The sequence below is a fragment of the Protopterus annectens genome, chromosome 14.part0 (assembly GCF_019279795.1).
Source record: "Protopterus annectens isolate FY-2018-M chromosome 14.part0, PAN1.0, whole genome shotgun sequence".
NCBI lineage: Eukaryota > Metazoa > Chordata > Ceratodontiformes > Protopteridae > Protopterus > Protopterus annectens.
The window spans coordinates 113,591,912-113,604,296 of NC_056748.1; positions in this window are offsets into that span (position 1 = coordinate 113,591,912).

Consider the following 12,385-nt stretch of genomic DNA (forward strand, 5'->3'; position numbering starts at 1 on the left):
GTGGGTGTGTCCCAGGGTTCAGTTTTGAATCCACTGCTGTTCATATTGGTTATGGACTACCTTAGCAAACAGATCAGAGGGGACAGATCAACGACATTGCTGCATGCAGACAATGTGTCATTACAGGCAGACTCTGAGCAAGAAGTTCAGTGAATGATAGAGGAATGGAATGCAAAACTGAAGGCACGTGGGATGAAACTTAGTACAGATAAGAAAGTGGTAATGGCAGTAAATTGGGGACATTGGAAGAAGCTGAGAACTGAGACAGAAAAGAATATAGTGGAACAGATTAATATTTTCAAGTATCTGTTAGGGATGGTTGAAGAGAAGGGAAGTTTGGATGAAGAGGTCAAAGCTAGAATCAGAGGGGTTGAAGCCAACTGGCATAGAGTTTCAGGTGCAGTGTATGACAGAAGAATGCCAAAGAAGCTGAAAAGTAAAGACAGTGGTGCGGCCAGTACTGATGAATGGTACAGAAACTTGGGCAGTAAAGGCAGAGCAGATGATAGAATAGTGGTCGGATGTACACTGTGGGACAGATGAAGAAATGAGGATGTAAGAGCAGAAGCCAAAGTAGCTCCAATTGCAGAAAAGATCAAAGGGAACAGATTACGGTGGTATGGGCTCATGTGCAAAAAAGCTGAAGACAATCATGTGAAGAAGGTTTGGGACAGACAGGAAGAAGGTAAGAGGAAACAACAGTGTCCAGCAAAAATGTGGCTGGATTATGTGAGAGAAGATCTGTGACAGGCAGGTATCATTGTCAAAGAAGGCAGGGGTGTAGCATTGAATCAAGAGAGATGGCAAAATTTAACATGACACCCTGACCCAATGCAGAAAATATCAAATAGGGGGTTGATGATGATGATGATAGTGACAATAGTTGATTTATGGGGATTAGAGGCAGTCCTTTCTGCAGAGATTAATTTCCTTGAACTCATAAAGTGGGAGGAGAACTTATGAGGAAAGATCAGTTAGGGAGGTTGAGGTGAGAGGGCAAACCCAGATGTATAGCTTGTTTTTTTAAGCAATGGAACAATAAGGTTTGCCTTCCAGTGTTGTCTTTGAACCTAGGGGTATAGTTATTTCAGGTGATGATTTTACTAGGAAGGCCTTTTGTGAATTCTATACACTTCCAGGCTGGAGAGCAATGTAATTGCACAGAATTTCACCGCAGCAATAAATCCCTTTTATAGCAGAGGACTTGATAAACCTATCAACATATTTTGAGGTGGCCAAACAAATCTTTTTTGTAGCTTGAACCTAATAAGGCATCTGGCACCGACAGCCTTCTAGTAAAATTCTACAAGTGTAATGTGGTTCTCCTATACCAAAAGCTCTCAGAAGTTTATAATTCAGAGAGTTTTGTGAAGGAGTCCTGCAAGGATCATAATCAGGCAGTCATATATACCGTGCCAGCAGATATTGTCAATATAGTAGCTGACAGATTCAGTGCCAACTCCCCCCACTAAAGGACCAATCACAATACCAGTAGATTGCCAGGCACCCAGTATTACTGCTGCACAGGTTAAAATAGCACTCTCCAAAGCCATGAACAGCCTGTATGGGACCTAACAATATCCCTGGCTGTGTTCTGCATGAACTACAGAGTGAACTGGCACCTCACCTGTGTGCCCTGTTCAATCACAGTCTCACCTCAGGCTTTGTCCCTACCGAATGGCACACTAATATAGTCATCCCTCTCCACAAAGGAGGAGTGACTACAGACTCTGGGAAATATCACCCCATTAGCCTGACAAGTCTGATATGCAAAGCTATGGAATGTATCATCATGGACCTAATAAACAAGGATATAGGGAATCTCCAAACTCTGGATTCCAAACAGTTTGGTTTTCTGAAGGGTAGATCATGCCTGCTCAACTTGGTCGACTTCTTTGAGTCAGTCACCAGAGCTGTGGATAAAGGCATGGTGGTTCGTACAGCCTACCTTGATCTGGCCAAGACCTTTGATACCAATCCCCACTCAAGAATCATAGAAAAACTCACTAAGCTAGGCATCAACCCCTATATCACTAGGTTGGTTGCAAACTGGCTCACAGATATAACCCACAGTGTGAAAGCAGCTGACTCGAAGTCAGACTGCTGACCTGTCACGAGTGGAGTCCCACAGGGATCGGTCCTGGATCCTCTCCTATTTGGTATCTACTTTTCAGAAGTCCAGTCCAACATGAAGGAGCTATTATTAACTCCCCAAGTGATGTTGACATCCTACAGAAAGGCCTCACTAAGACAAACGACTGGTGTCAGAACCATGGCCTTAAGCTCAATGCCAAAAAATGTGTCATCATCCCCTTTAGGAAAAACACAGTTCCCATGAACTACCACATCGATGGTAGCCCAAAGAACACAGAAGGTGTTATAAGAGATCTGGGTACACAGGTTGACACCGACCTCTGTTTTGACCACCACACTGCCACTGTGGTCAGTAAGTCCTTCTATGTGGTACATCTCATTACTAAGGGTTTTGCATCGAGGAAGAAAGAGGTCATTGTCTCCCTCTACTCTTCCCTTATTAAGCCAGTCATCGAGTACAGTGCCCCATTTGGCATGTACTTCACTAGACACCTGCAACAACTGGAGAGGCCACAAAAGTACCTCACAAAGAGGATCCTGGGCCTTAAACACTTGTCCTATATGGACAGACTCAAAAAATACCAACTATTCTCTGTCTCATATCGCCTACATAGAGGTGATCTCTACTTCACTTATAAAGCCATGTCTAACCCAGTTCTGTTAGAAATGCTACATCTAAAGAAATCCCAATCCTTCCCACCACACGGTCCAGAGACCTCAACCTCATTACCACAATCAACAAAACGTGCTGGAGTGACAGGTTCATAACCCAGAGAACACCCATGCTATGGAATAGACTTCCTATACATGTCCAACAGACCACCTCACTGGCCCTCTTCAAGAGAAATCTTGATGAGTGGATGGGAAATAGAAAATTCACCCCGGGGATCACTCCAGTGGCTCTACTCGACAGAGGCATTGGAAACTAAGGTCGGGTGGCATGATGCCAGGGTAATCCTATGGACTAGGCTTGTAAATGCTCCTGGGCCATTAGCTTAGTGCACACCTATGAACCAATGAACATATAACAGTTGTCCCAAAAATTAATTTCTGGATACTCACTCTAAGCAATTTCATTCCCATTTGGCTAATTAATCTAGTTATAAAGATTCTAGCCAAGATTTTGGCAGTGAGACTCAGCTTCCTGTTGTTAAAATTTGTTCAGAGAGGGGGAGTGAAATAGCAGATCATTTGTGTAGTTTAGCCAGGCACAAGCTGGAATGTGATTTTAAACTATTTGACACTGCTGAGACTAAATTACTCTTCCAGGTGCTTCAACATACGAATTACAGACCCCTTTTTCTTGCCAGAGTGAAATGTTTGCATACTTCTCTATTCTTTCAAGTAATGATGAATAAGGATCTTTCTAGCACATGGTTTATCAGCTGGGAAGCCAGGCAGCGGTGCATCTTTTCCTAAGAGCTTTTACTACTGGTCAAGGAAGATTTGCCATATCATGTCAAAGTAATTTTGGAATTCTAGGAAGGTCAGATGGGAGATCAGTTTTTTTCAGCTGTTTACTATTAATTGCGTTCTAATGAATAGTGACCTACTTAAGGTTTTAGGAAAATTCTGTATGCCTTCTGTTCCATTGATATAACATCAGATCTAATCTGTAACTTTAATAAATTAGCAATAATAAAATGTGGGGTTTTCAACTTAGCTCTGGATAACAGGGGCATACCAATAGTACAGGAGGAGGTAGAATACTTAGGTTTGAAATTTAGGACCACTCTCCAGTCTGATATTGCAGACAGTCATGAGGACCTGGTTAACAAGGTTGAGGACCTTGTGCCAAAGCTTTCCCACATGTATACCATTGCTGGGAAGATTAGTGTTTCACATGCAACAATTCTACCTCAATAGCTGTATCTTGCTATGAATGTATTGATCTCCTTAAATCACCCTAAATGTATTTCTTTACAGGTTTAATAAATATTGCAGTTTTGGGTAAAGAAGGTAAGAACATTCCTGAATCATTTGTTTATATCATGCAATGCCAAAAAGAAACAACTCAAGTGTTGTACTATACTACCAACTGTTATCTAAGTTTATATACATTCTGATACATACTGATAAGTTTTATATTGTCTATCTAGTCTACTTTTATATATATTTTTTTTTTAATTTTTGCATATTTTCACTTTAAAAAAAATTGTCAGCTGTCTATATTTTTATTTGACTGTATTAACTGTGTAGATTTTCTCCCCAGGCCTCCACTGAAAATAGGTTCCTGACCCAGTGGACTTTCTCTGTCAACAAATGTCAATAAATAAATACAATAAAAATAATAAATATTCCTGCTTTTATGGTGGATATGTCTTTCCACGTGTGGCTAACTATTTTCTCTCCTTTCAGTTAAACCATCTCACATTTTGGGGTAGACAGGGTAAAGTTAGCAAAGAGGGTACAAGACAGTTGGTCAATTGCATTAACTCACTGCTGCTCCATGACTGGCTAGAATAAATGTAAAAGGAGTGCACAGAAATAAATGGTCTGGAATAGAGAGGGGGTTCCAATGATTATATATGGCATTACCCCAGAGTTGTTTTGATAGTAGAAGAGATGTCAAGGGAGCATTGGCTGGGAAAGCAGATTATAGGTTGGAAACAAATTTTAGTTAGCCCACAGAATCTAAAATGTAAAGATTTTCCCAGTATTGTACAATAAATTTCATCTCAGAAAGAATAATGGGTTACATTCTGCAGATTAGGCAGATATGGATTCATATGTGGGGTTGCACAGAGCGCTTAAGTTCATAGATTCATACTAGGCTAACTGCCCTTGTGGGATATTTTAAGTCTGGCCAGTTACCCTATATGAGAATTAAATCCTGCACATTATGCATGTAAGGTAAATAACTTAACCATTATGCCAACCTCCCCACCATCTTCCCTGCAAAACGTAGAACAATGAGCGCAAACTTTTTATTTTTTATATCAATAAATTTATGTGTGGTGTTTAGCCATGTTGGTCAGAGCCAGGCATTTTTTTCTCTCTGTTTGTATGTGGATATATTTGACCTTTGCTTGATTTGCAACTCTTTGGCCTTCATTTGTTCTTTTTTGTGGTTGCAGCTGGACATGGTAGAAGGCAATATTTTGGAGCTGGCTACAATCACAGTGTTTCTGTTTTTTTCCAAAATGGGCTGCTTGAATCAATATTTTGCAAGATGATTCATCTTCTATTTAGCATATCAACTAATAACTCAGAGGACATTTCTACAGTTATTGATACTGTTTTATCTGAGAGTTTTAACGTTCAGTATATAGAACTTAAAAATAAGTTATACAGATACAGCTACAATGGCAACATTTACACCTTGAAGCATCTATCTACCACAATGTTATCCCTCATGACCTTTGAATCTTGAAGATATCCACATATGGTACTGCATAGACAGAACTCCTGAAACAGTGGGAATCCATTAACTTTCAAGCTGAGCTTGATTACATGTATCTTTTAATAGATTTTTTTCAAACTCTTGAAGGGAGTCTTTTGAGAGATATATGTGCCATACAGATAGATATATTAAACAAGTTTCCAGGAGACAGTTATAAATATGGTTAGATGAACTGTATAACCATCTGGCCCTTTATGAGAAGTGACTACAGATGACTAAAATAAAGAAATAGCAATGGGATCTCAGAGATTTTAAGAGTGGGAAAGCCTTTTCTTGGCCTACAGAGCACCGCAGCAGAGGTATGAATACTCAAATTCAATCTCCCACTATTGTAGAACCAGTGGAGTCCATTGAGGTACCTGCATCTATATCCAGTAACAATGCTACTATCAACATTCCTCCCATATCTGTGAATCCGCCTATGCATACAACTCAACCAGTGATATTCAGTATGCCTTCCCCCCAGCCACTCTACCTATAGACAAGGGGCATTTGAGAGAACATTCCAAGAGTCATTTAAGGAAGGGGCATCTACATCAAATGGATCAATTAGTGACAACAGGAGGGATATTGACTCAGAACAAAACACACTAGTAAGTCAACTGGTATTCAATATTTCTTCTATTGTTCTCACTGATGCACAACTTTCATTGTTGAATAGGGGTCTGAACTTTGTCCCCACTAGATCTTTTGACATTTCAGATGTACTCTTAGATCTAAGATTGTGTGTAAGAAATATATTTTTGTCTGTGTGTTATCCTGAGCCCAGTATAAAGGAAAATATTTTTAAGAAACCAAGTACATTTACTCCAAACATACATCCTTTCTTGGAGGCATTTATTAGTACATGTGAAATAACATTTTTGAATCTCTGAATAAAAAACACAGACATTCATTTTATAACCTATCTCGCGATGAACAGATTGCACTAAGAGAACTATGTGAAGCATCACATATTGAGATACGCCCCTCTGACAAAGGAGGAGGCATAGTGGTTATGGGTAGACACTTTTAATTAGAGAGAATGTCTGAGTTGCTATCTGATAATAATGCTTATATTCAGATTAATAGATCTACAGTAGATGGGTTGATTGATAGAATACAATTTTTTGTACATGATCTATTGATGACAGGGCTCATCACAAGAGACCTTTTTGAATATTTCTGTGTAGAACATCCAACAATACCAATGATCGGTGGTCTTCCTAAGATACAAAGGATCAGAACAAACCCTGATGCATCCAATTGTTTCTTCTAAAGATTGGGCTATGGAGCCATTCTCCATTTATGTTGAAAAGACACTGAGACCTGTCTTGGATGGGATTCCGACTGTACTGCAAGATATGAAAGAATTTCTCAATGATTTATATCAATGGTCAAATGTTGATAGGGATTTCAGCAATATTTGTTTAGTGAACCTTGATGTGACTTCTCTTTTTACAATAATATCAAATGATATTGGTATTGAGTATATCAGACTATACCTTTCAGAATATATTGACTTTACTACCGGTAAGACAGATCTGACCTGCACCTTGTTAGAACTAATTCTTGAGAACAATGTTTTTATCTATAATAGTCAGTATTATCTTCAAAAGGTTGGTGTGGCCATGGGTATGGCATGTGCCAATAGCTACGCCAGTCTAGTTTAACCTGACTGGAAATGTAAACAAGTACTGAATGCTAATCAATTTTCCAAATTTGTGAGTTTATACAGGCATTTTGTAGACGACATTGTTATTTTGTGGATGGGTCCTCTGGATAGTTTGAATGGTTTTATAGTGTACTTGCATAGTACCACCACATTTTTGAGGTTCACTCATCATTTATCACATGACAGTATTGATTTTTTAGATGTTTTGGTTAAGACTGATGACCTATTAGGTTTTAACATGATGATGTGTAGGAAACCCTGCAGGAAAAATGTGATTTTTACATAAGTTTATATGCATCCTGGACACATGACAAGAATCATTTTGAAAGGGCAGTTTATGAGAACCAGTAGGCTTTGCAATGTTAATTCTAAGTAAGAAACTTTGGTAGATAGTATGTGTACAGAGTTTGTAGCATGTGATTATCCAAAGAAGGATGTCCAAATGAGTTTGAATCAAGTACATTCTATGCATGATACCATAAACAAACTATATTTTTCAGAGGGCCTCAGTGGAACAAGTATGATTGAGACTAATAGGTATAAGTCGAATAGGATCGATAGTTCTTGTTCTTACCTACTCAAATGACATCAATATCACCTGTAATATTGTTAGAAAGAATTGGCATTTGTTACTAAATTGCCAAGAGATTAGGAAAGTTATAGATGACAGGACGAGATTTGCATTTAAGAACAATACTTCACTTGGAAGAAGTCTATGTTATAAACAACAGTATGATTTTGGTCATCCCAGATCTGAATGGGAGGGCACCTTTTCTTATCGTAGATGTAAGGCTTGTCAGTATATTTTCAGTTGTACTTCTTATGTGTTCCGTAGGACTGAACAAAAAGCTGAATTCTCCTTTTATGCTGATTGCATGAGTATTAATTTAATCTACTTGTCTAGTTGTACAAGATGTACTGTCTACTATGTAGGTAAAACTAATAGAACCTTTAGGGGAGAGGATCCTGGAATATGTAGAGGGCATTAGGGATAAGAGAGGTGGCCTAATGGTTAATGTGTTTGCCTTACAAACACAAGGTGCAGGGTTTGAGTCTCACAAAGGATAATTGGCTAAGCTTAAAATGGCTCGCAAGGGCAGTTAGCTTAGTACTAATCTGTGAACTTATGAACCTAGTATATTAGCACAACATGTACAGACCTGTTGTGAGGACCACAAAATGTTTTTAGTATTAGAATTGTTGACAGACAACAAAAGTGGTGATGTGAACAGTAAGACAGAAGAAAAGGGAATCTGTCATTATAGATCCATTTACATTCAAGTCTGAATGATAAACTATCACTTAAGCCAGTGTGAAATTATGTCCATTAAAACATTGAGCAGTAGTAAGAGATTTGGTTGAGTACAGTTTATATGTGCCATGATTTCACACTTATATGCACTATTTTATAGTTGTAACAGTTTTAAGGCAATTGATATGGTCCATTTATATATATATATATATATATATATATATATATATATATATATATATATATATATATATATATATATATATATATATATATATATATGATTTAATATAGAATTCCTACTTTTATATTTTTTGTTAATAGGGGTTACTTTTACTCTGCAGAAGAATTTCCAGTTTTGGTGTGCATGATACAGTGTGGGGTGCTGTATCTCTGCGCCTTGCTCTCTGTGTATCTTGGGATAACTCTGTGGTTGCTGCGGCACACCTTTGTGCTGTATACATCCTTGTTGTCTACGTGTGAAATGGCAGCGATATATTTATTTATTGGGAGTCTATATGAAGTTTGATTAAATAACACATATTTCTATTAAGATGAATTAAATGGAATATATTGAGACATTGATGGACAGAATACGGCAATGGAAATAATATTGTGATCAAGAGCTCTTAGTATATTTTTGGAGGTTGTATGTGAATGGAATGGGAATTGCACTGCTTTGCTGTGCCCTGGTTTACAAGGTGATGCCACGTGGATCTGCAGTGTGTAGATTTTGTGGGGGCGGCACTCCACTTGTTACTGAGACATTCAAAAATGTGGGTTTTGTTGTTGTATTTAGCTAGAGTTTTAACTGATGCTAAACCAATAGAAATAGTTGTTTTGTGTAGGTGTTGAACCCTGCACCTTGTATCTGTAGGGCTAAAACACTAACCATTGTGCCAAATTTCAACATGATCTTTTGACCTGATTGTAGTAAATTACATTGATGGATGTCTATTTAAATGAAGTGTCAACAGTTGTTTTGCTATTGGATTTTGAAAAGAGCACCGAGTGCTTATTGGTTGCTAGCTAGTTTCTCTCTTAGACACAAATTGTTACTGCATACTTATGACAGCATTGAATTTTATTGGTGTATGAATGGACTCCTGTATTTTTATAGACTTTTAACCTGATTCTAAAACTGTCACAATATATAAAAGATGCTGTTTTGTGATGGTATCTGATTGGATGTTCAGTCAATGTTCAGTAACATGGATTGGTCAATTATATTTTTAAATTTCTATATAAGAAGATGGCTCACTAGGTTCTGAAATAGTCTGAAGAAGCGGTATTTTGTTACCGCAAAAGTGCTAACCTTTTTTATTTTTTACATCAATAAATTTATGTCTGGTGTTTAACCTTTGTGATTGGAGCCTGGAATGTTTTTTTTTTCTCTGTTTGTGGGTATATTTGATCTCTGCCTGATTTGCAACACTTTGGCCTTCATTTAAACTGCAGAGCAGTGTAAAAACTGTTAGAGTTGGGTTGATTTTTTAGAGATTTATGGGTCAGAAAAACAGCAGCAGGAAATTGCCAGTTATTTCTTAAGTGTAATAGACAGGAGTTTACTGGATTAACCCAGATGAAGTGGGAATTAACATGGAAGGCAACATATAAATTAAAGCGATTTCCAAAACATAAGGACCAAGAGATGACTTCTTTCCCATTTATATATCACTCTGTGAACAATGGAGATCAGGGATAAAGCAGGATGGTAATGGTTGGAGGTATGGACAGGTTAGAGTGGACAATGTACACATGTTTGGGGTTGTTCTGTGGTTAGGAGGTACTGGGACATTTTGAAAGTGAAATTATCTGTGCTAGAGAGAAAGGTACATTTGCAGATTCTGTAAATCTATCCTTACCCATCATCAGCTTTTATAGCTGCTGCAGGATGTGCATGCAGAATTTCACACATAAGCGACTTCCCAAAAAAAGCTGCCAATCGCATGTAATGCAGGCATATCGGGCTCTTCATGCTGTGGCACTACATCAGTATTCCACAAGAAAATTCTGCTGCATTGGAAGTACCAGATTCTTATTCCACCTAGAGTTAAATCCTGTTTTCTACCCTTGCTAGAAGTATACTGGGTGTAGGCAAGTGTAATTAGACTCTATTGTCTTAAGCACTGGAAAGCAAAGTGCTGCTATTTATGGATGGTGTTGATCTGGGATATATCTTTTATGCCTTAAAAGTGAGGTCAACAAATCTGTTTCCACACCATTAGAATAGTTATGGAAACTCAACAGGACTGTGATGTTCATTTTTTAAGATTGTAAAGCAGGATGGTTCCAGTAAGTGGACAGATCTTGATGGAATAGGCTGAGCACTCTGCACAATGTAGTATCACATATACTTTCCTACTTTTTTACTTTGTGAATTTGTAATGTTTGTTCAATAATAAAATATTTGCATTATTTGCTGCTGTTTATTGTCTATTGGATGCTTCTGTTTTCTAAACTGAAAAAAAAAAAGATAAAAAAAAAAATAATTCCAAAATCATCTGGCCTCATGGCCAAATGGGTGAGGACCTGACAGCATGATAGGAGACCCGTGTTTGATTGGTGGCACCAGCACTGGAGGAACATGGTGGGGGATGATGGGAGTGACCAACTAAATCAGACTCATTCATCTAGAGTGGGATACAGTTAGGCTCACTGCATTAGCAACACCTGCAGGGATGCTGGTATGGTGTTACAGCATGTCGGGCTTGGCATACCTGCATTTCATGTTATTGGCAGAGATTTTGGAAGCTGCACATGTCTGGAAGCATGCACGTACCTCTTGCAGCAGCTATGAAAGGTGCTGATGAGTAAAAATAGAACAGTTTACAGAACCTGCTGATAGACCTGCTGTCTAACACCTGCTTCTCACCTCCACAGTGGAATGAATGTTCCGGAGAGCTCTACCCCATGGAGGAATACATGGGTCAGTTGGGTGCAGGAAGGGGAGTTATTAATTTGGTCTTGTGAACTAAAAAAAGATAAATAAACAAAAAAACAAATAAATAAAAATTTCTAAATCATGTTACATAGAAGGTCTTAAAGCTTACACTATTGGCAATATAACTGAATGGATTTTTGAAGTCTATCTAATGCAGCTAAGACATATTAAATGTTTTTCATATACCACCCAGTTTGTCATAATTTTCATTTCTGTAAATATTTCAACAAACATGAGATGCAGACAAGAGCTGCTTAGCCTCCTGTGAAAGGGCACAGCTGGATGGACAAAAATGCTGCTGACAGTATGTCTATGAAGCGTGAGTAATTAAACAAGGTATTGTAAGGTAGCTGTTCAGAAAGCACTGCAAAAAATTAATATTTAATCTGTTTATTGTGAAATAAAACCCAGACAAAGACCTAGAATCTAATGAATATAGCTACTGTAAAAACTGTTTACTATTAACTCTTCTTTAGCAATACCCACATTTTAAGAAATGTTAACATTTCTTTGAATTCAGGAGAAATAAACTGATTTTATCAAAAGTCTTAGGATACAACCCTTGGAAAACAGAGTGCAAATGATTGTTGAAGTGGAACAATTAGCAGACATCTTAATCTGAAATAGAAGTACTGTTTATCGGGATGCTGTCCCATACAAGAATATAGTCACTAAAGAAGATTGTTTCAGTTGAAGTAAGGCTAAAATGAAATGCAAGAAGAAATACAATTCCATAGCACCAGGCATTTCCTGACACTTTGTTTCTTGAATAAAACAATGGCATAACTCTACTTGAACAAAACAATAACATAATTTGACTTTCTGTTTCCTCTACTGAATATGTGGCTCAGTTCAGATGTCTCTCCTTTTGATATTGCAGTCCTAATAAAATCTGTCATGGACAAGTTACCTGCAATTATTACCAAGTATAGAGGGAACTTGAACTAAGAGTGCACCATCTTTGAAGAGCAAGGAATATCCCTAAGTAAATTAAGGAATGCATTTTCTAGTGTTCTACCAGTCCCAGCTTTGCAAGTG